Here is a 7,328-nt window from a genome sequence, read left to right as displayed (position 1 = left end):
ATATGTGCTTACTTTCTCTTTTAACATGTTCTATCTACACTTCTGTTAAAATGTAATAATCAGTTATTCTTCTCTTCTTTGATACTTTACATTAGTTTTTGATGATACCACAAATTTGGGTATCAATCCGATACCAAGTAGTTACAGGATCATACATTGGTCATATTCTAAGTCCTCATGTGTCCAGGGACATATTTCCTAAGTTTATAAACATAATATATATTTAAAAAAAACGAAAGAAGATATTGTGATGCCAAAAAATATTGTGTAATCATAGTACTATCGACTAGATACGTGCCTGTACTTGATATCATTACAGTGGATGTTAGGTGTAAATCCACCAATGGCGTTTGTTTACATTTTGATGCCGGTGAGCTATGGTGTGTAGTGAAGCATGTTTAGCTATTCTTCGTCCTCCAGTGATAATGCTACATGTAAGAAACTTACTTTATTTGTCACCATGGAGACCAGGATTAGTGATTTAGAAGTAGCTAAAACACTGCAGACGGCGGATGGACTTTAGCCGCTAGCTAGCTAGCCATGTCTTAAAGCACCTCTTCCTGAGGGCGTTTCAGTGTTATAACTTCACCTTTATCAGAATCAGAATCAGAATCGGAATCAGAATCAGAATCAGAATCAGAATCAGAATAGTTTTATTGCCATTGTTTGAGAACGGGTTCACAAACTAAGAATTTTTCTTGGTGCAATCGTGCAACATAAAACACATATAACACATATTTGGTAATAAAAAGAGCTGTACTGAGCTATCAGATCTTGTTATAGACTTAGAAGGAATTCAAGGTATTCAAGGAGCTACTGTTAGGAGTTATTGTTCATGTGCCTGATGGCCGAGGGGAAAAAACTGTTCAGGTGGCGGGAGGTGTGGGTCTGGATGGAGCGTAGTCTCCTGCCTGAGGGGAGAGGGGAGAATAGTTTGTGTCCAGGGTGAGAAGAGTCAGCTGTGATTCGACCCACACGCCTCCTGGTCCTGGAGGAGAACAGGTCCTGGAGGGATGGGAGCTTTCAGCCAATCACCTTCTCATCAGCACGTACGATGCACTGCAGTCGATGCTTATCCTGGACTGTGGCGCCAGGGAACCACACGGTGATGGAGGAGGTCAGGATGGACCCGATGATGGCTGAGTAAAACTGCACCAGCATCTCGGTCGGCACCTTAAGTTTCCTCAGCTGCCGCAGGAAGTACATCCTCTGCTGGGCCTTCTTGATGAGGAAGCTAATGGTCGGCTCCCACTTAAGGTCCTGGGTGATGGTGGTGCCCAAGAAACGGAAGGAGTCCACAATGGAGATGGGGGTGGGAGAGTCAATCAGGGTGAGGGGGGATGGTGGGGCTGTGACTTTCCTGAAGTCCATGATCATCTCCACTGTTTTCTGGGCGTTCATCTCCAGGTTGTTGAGGCTGCACCAGGACGCCAGCCAGTCCACCTCTCTCCTGTAGGCGGACTCATCGCCATCCGAGATGAGCCCGATGAGGGTGGTGTCATCCGCAAACTTGAGCAGTTTTACGGACTGGTGACTGGAGGTGCAGCAGTTTGTATACAGGGAGAAGAGCCAGGGGGAGAGTACACAGCCCTGAGGAGTACCAGTGTTCGTGGTTCGACTGTCTGAGACAATCTTCCCCAGCCGCACGTGCTGTCTTCGGTCTGTCAGGAAGTCATTGATCCAACTGCAGAGGGAGTCGGGCACGCTGAGCTGGTAGAGCTTGTCTCGTAGCAGTCCAGGGAGGATGGTGTTGAAGGCAGAGCTGAAGTCCACAAACAGGATCCTAGCGTAGGTTCCTGGGGAGTCCAGATGCTCCAGGATGAAGTGGAGGGCCAGGTTCACTGCATCATCCACAGACCTGTTGGCTCTGTAGGCGAACTGCAGTGGGTCCAGGAGGGGGGCGGTGATGTCCTTGAGGTGGGGCAGGACCAAGCGCTCAAAGGACTTCATGACCACAGACGTCAGCGCAACCGGCCTGTAGTCATTAAGTTCTGTGATCCGTGCTTTCTTGGGGACAGAGACAATGGTGGAGGTCTTAAAGCAGGACGGCACGCGGCATAGCTCCAGAGAGGTGTTAAAAATGTCAGTGAAGACAGGAGCCAGCTGATCCGCACAGTGTCTGAGAGTGGAGGGGGAGACACCATCTGGCCCGGGGGCCTTCCGCGTATTCAGCTTCAAGAACTGCCTGCATACATCCTCTTCTCGGATGGAGAGGGCCTTTACAGTCCTATGATGTTCTTGGAGTCCTGTGATGTCCTTGGAGTCCTTTGAGTCCTTTAACACCTTTAATGAAGTGCTGGCATTTTTTAACCCAAAATGCGTCCATTCTCCCTTTTCTGTCTACACACTGTGTCTGCTTGTAAGTACTCTGTGATTGTGTGCTGCCGAACATGCTCGTAAAACCAGCAATGATACGGCGTGACTCGACGCATGGGGGCGGGGGGTTGCGGGATCGGTACGTTTCAGAGACGGTATCGTACCAAAAATGATTCATTAGTATCGCGGTCCTATACTAATACCGGTATATTGTACAACCCTAGTTCTAACTTATATCTCGCTATAGAAACGCTACAAACTACCGGTCTAATGGGTTTACATTATTCATTCAAGGAACTTTAGTTATTAGAGAGCTCCGGTCGACACATTTCCGGCGTTGTTATTGCAGTAGTGAGCCACGGATGAGAAGATGCTGCTCCGTTATTGATTTAAGTAAAGTCTGAATGTCATTAAAACAGTTAGCTCCATCTTTTGACACTTCTTCCACCCCCGTCCTTGCACGCTTCACCGCTACTACAAAGAAGACGCTGCCGAAGGTGAGCCACGGTATTTAACACGTTTCAAACCATTGATTTTAGAAGGTATTTCAGTCCTTCTCAAATGGTGGGGCGGGCCCCCCATCGAGGGGGGGAGGCATGGTGCGATGCCAGGGGGGACGCGTGTGACCTCGGGGAACATGTTTTTTTTTTTTGCCGTACCAGAATATGATGAAGCCAATGTAGCACTTGGCTTCACTGTAACCATGGTGGGAGATGAGAAAAAGACCGGTGTGTTGTTTCCTTTAATGTTAATAAGCTTACCATGTTATGCAGAGGTATAGTTATAACCAATCAATTAATCAAAGTATATTTATATAGCCCTAAATCACAAGTGTCTCAAAGGGCTGCACAAGCCACAACGACATCCTCGGCTCAAATCCCACATCAGGGCAAGGAAAATCTCAACCCAATGGGATGAGAATGAGAAACCTTGAAGGGGACCCCAGATGTGGGGACCACGAAGGAGAGGGGGGCAGAGCAAAAAAGAGACGGCAGATCAACTGGTCTAAAAAGGGGGTCTATTTAAAGGCTAGCGTATACAAAGTAGCTTTAAGATGGGACTTAAATGCTTCTACTGAGGAAGCATCTCTAACTGTTACCGGGAGGGCATTCCAGAGTACTGGAGCCCGAATACATTGATGTGTCACAGATGAACATTTTGTAGATTCATGGCTAAATCCTCCTAATATCCAGATAAGAGGCATGATTTATAATCTAGAATAACTTTGACAAGCTAAGACGTGATGCGTCAGTATAACAATTTTATAAACAAATTATACTATTTATAATCATGGTGGTGGGGGGGTGAAAAATATTTTCTTCTTTGTAAGGGGGGGGGGGGGTCGTAACGGAAAATTATTGAAAAGCACTGGGGTATTTGATCATATTTCCTGTGCCAAAAGTCAGATCAGGCGGTCGTCCATCTGTCTTTTATTACGTCGAAAAACCCAATTCACTTTGTTTGTTTAGTTATTTTCTGTTAGGTTTGGACTGCTTTAGTTCTTGGTTGTGCACCTGTGAGTTTGTTTTGGTTGCCATGGTCACTCATTGTGTTTACCTGTCTCTGATTAGTGCTCGCCCGCTCATCTGCTTCCCGAGCACTAATCAGAGGCATTATTTAAGTTGCCTTTGCCAGTCAGTCGGCCTGGCTTAATTGTTTGCGTCACACCTACACTACCGTTCAAAAGTTTGGGGTCACCCAAACAATTTTGTGGAATAGCCTTCATTTCTAAGAACAAGAATAGACTGTTGAGTTTCAGATGAAAGTTCTCTTTTTCTGGCCATTTTGAGCGTTTAATTGACCCCACAAATGTGATGCTCCAGAAACTCAATCTGCTCAAAGGAAGGTCAGTTTTGTAGCTTCTGTAACGAGCTAAACTGTTTTCAGATGTGTGAACATGATTGCACAAGGGTTTTCTAATCATCAATTAGCCTTCTGAGCCAATGAGCAAACACATTGTACCATTAGAACACTGGAGTGATAGTTGCTGGAAATGGGCCTCTATACACCTATGTAGATATTGCACCAAAAACCAGACATTTGCAGCTAGAATAGTCATTTACCACATTAGCAATGTATAGAGTGTATTTCTTTAAAGTTAGACTAGTTTAAAGTTATCTTCATTGAAAAGTACAGTGCTTCTCCTTCAAAAATAAGGACATTTCAATGTGACCCCAAACTTTTGAACGGTAGTGTATGCCACGTAAGTTTTGTTTATTTCATGTCATAGTCTATGCTAAGTCTTAGCTTCCTATGTGAAAGGCACGCTTGCCTTTTTGTTGTTCTGCCTGCATTTTTTGTAGTTTGGTGATTTATGTTAAATAAATCAAATCCTACCTTCACGCTGTCGTCCGCAGCCGTCCATTGTTGTATCTTGGGAGAACAACCGCGCAGCAAGCTGCACCCCCGCCGTGACAGAATGAAGCCAGCAGAGGTGCGGAGCTGACTCGAGTCATGAGTTTGATGACTTTAGACTCGACTTGACAAAATGTAGAGACTTGCAACTCGACTTGGACTTTAACATCAATGACTTGTGACTTCACTTGGACTTGAGCCTTTTGACTTGACAAGACTTGCTACTTTCCTCAAAACCCAACTATTAAAAAGTTATTCGGGAGCGCTCCCTATCTTCCAAAGTGTACGTGTGTGTGTCTGTCAGGGAGTGTGCGCTTTGTCAGCGTGTGTGTCTGTCAGTACAACAGCCAATCGAATTAGATCCATGTTGTTTTCGTCCCACGGCATTCATCCAATCAAATTGCAGAACAACCAACGAAGAATAGCTCTCAAACAACGCGCTAGTGAGGAAAAATGACGCCAAATATAGTTTCGTTCGGGTATTAAAACTACGACTTGGTCAACAAAAAACGAATTGCAACAACTTCCAACTTCGTTTGACATTTGAAGATTGCAAACAGAACGGTAACTTTTGAATGTAAGCTAACGTTTATTGGCTAAGTAACGTAACTTTTATTTGCTGTGTAGTTAAATCAGTGAGGCTGTAAACTCACTGCTAACGTTATAACCATAGACATCGTATAAGTAGACGTAGCATCGAGCGCAACTGCCTACTGGCGCAGACAAGATGCGGGGCCGCCATCTTGGAGTGGTGATCCGCTCCATTCAGTGCAATTCATTTGGCAGGAGCAATGAACTGTCAGCGCATTTAATTCATTTTACCTCACTGAATACCACTGATTTTCACACGCTTTTTTTGTCATATGTGTAGCTATGATAAAGGACACATGTTTTGGCGTGTTTTATTATTCATAGTTTGCTTAACAGTAATAAAATATTCTTATATGCTATAAATAACCAGACGTCCGAGATCAAAACTGGGAATATAATCCCAGAGAAGGGGGAAAAAACGGTCAGCTATTTTTAAATTGAAGAAACAATATGATTAGGTTATATATACATGCATCCTACATAAACAATGTATGAATGCATTAGATATCTATATATCTTAGGGACCTATAGACTGTATCTCTGTTGCTGCAGCAGCAGAGAGTTTATTCTGTCTTGACACTTTGTATTGATATTGATTGTATTGATATTCTTCCCTTAAAGGCCTACTGAAATAAAATTGTTTTATTTAAACAGGGATAGCAGATCCATTCTATGTGTCATACTTGATAATTTCGCGATATTGCCATATTTTTGCTGAAAGGATTTAGTAGAGAACATCGACGATAAAGTTCGCAACTTTTGGTCGCTGATAAAAAAAAGCATTGCCTGTACCGGAAGTAGCGTGACGTCGCAGGTTGAAGGGCTCCTCACATTTCCCCATTGTTTACACCAGCAGCGAGAGCGATTCGGACCGAGAAAGCGACGATTCCCCCATTAATTTGAGCGAGGATGAAAGATTCGTGGATGAGCAACGTGACAGTGAAGGACTAAAGTGCAGTGCAGGAAGTATCTTTTTTCGCTCTGACCGTAACTTAGGTACAAGGGCTCATTGGATTCCACACTTTCTCCTTTTTCTATTGTGGATCACGGATTTGTATTTTAAACCACCTCGGATACTATATCTTCTTGAAAATGAGAGTCGAGAACGCGAAATGGACATTCACTGTGACTTTTATCTCCACGACAATACATCGGCGAAACACTTTAGCTACGGAGCTAACGTGATAGCATCGGGCTTAAATGCAGATAGAAACAAAATAATAAACCCCTGACTGGAAGGATAGACAGAAAATCAACAATACTATTAAACCATGGACATGTAACTACACGGTTAATGCTTTCCCGCCTGGCAAAGCTTAACAATGCTGTTGCTAATGACGCAAATGACGCTAACTTAGCTACGGGACCTCGACAGAGCTATGCTAAAAACATTAGCTCTGCACCTACGCCAGCTCTCATCTGCTCATCACGACCCGTGCTCACCTGCGTTCCAGCGATCGACGGCGCGACGAAGGACTTCACCCGATCACCGATGCGGTCGGCGGCCCGGAGACGGACGAAGTCAAGGTGAGGACAGCGGTGCGGCGGCGGGCGTTGTAGCTTTTGACGACACCCCGGCCGCCATCAGAGTCGGCAAGAAACATATATTCCCCCAAAGTTACGTACGTGATATGCACATAGCGCCACGCACGTACGGGCAAGCGATCAAATGTTTGGAAGCCAAAGCTGTACTCATGGTAGCGCGTCTGCTATCCATCTCAAAGTTCTCCTGGTTGTGTTGCTGTAGTCCGCTGCTAATACACCGATCCCACCTACAGCTTTCTTCTTTGCAGTCTTCATTGTTCATTAAACAAATTGCAAAAGATTCACAAACACAGATGTCCAGAATACTGTGGAATTTTTCGATAAAAACAGAGCTGTTTGTATTAAGACACAATGGTGTGCCAATACTTCCATTCACTCCGTGACATCACACGCATATGTCATCATACATAGACGTTTTCAACCGGAAGTTTAGCGGGAAATTTAATATTGCACTTCATAAGTTAACCCGGCCGTATTGGCATGTGTTGCAATGTTAAGATTTCATCATTGATATATAAACT

This window comes from Entelurus aequoreus, linkage group LG22 (assembly GCF_033978785.1).
Source record: "Entelurus aequoreus isolate RoL-2023_Sb linkage group LG22, RoL_Eaeq_v1.1, whole genome shotgun sequence".
Lineage (NCBI taxonomy): Eukaryota > Metazoa > Chordata > Actinopteri > Syngnathiformes > Syngnathidae > Entelurus > Entelurus aequoreus.
The sequence above is the reverse complement of the archived record's forward strand: the minus strand, read 5'-3'. Positions refer to the sequence as shown.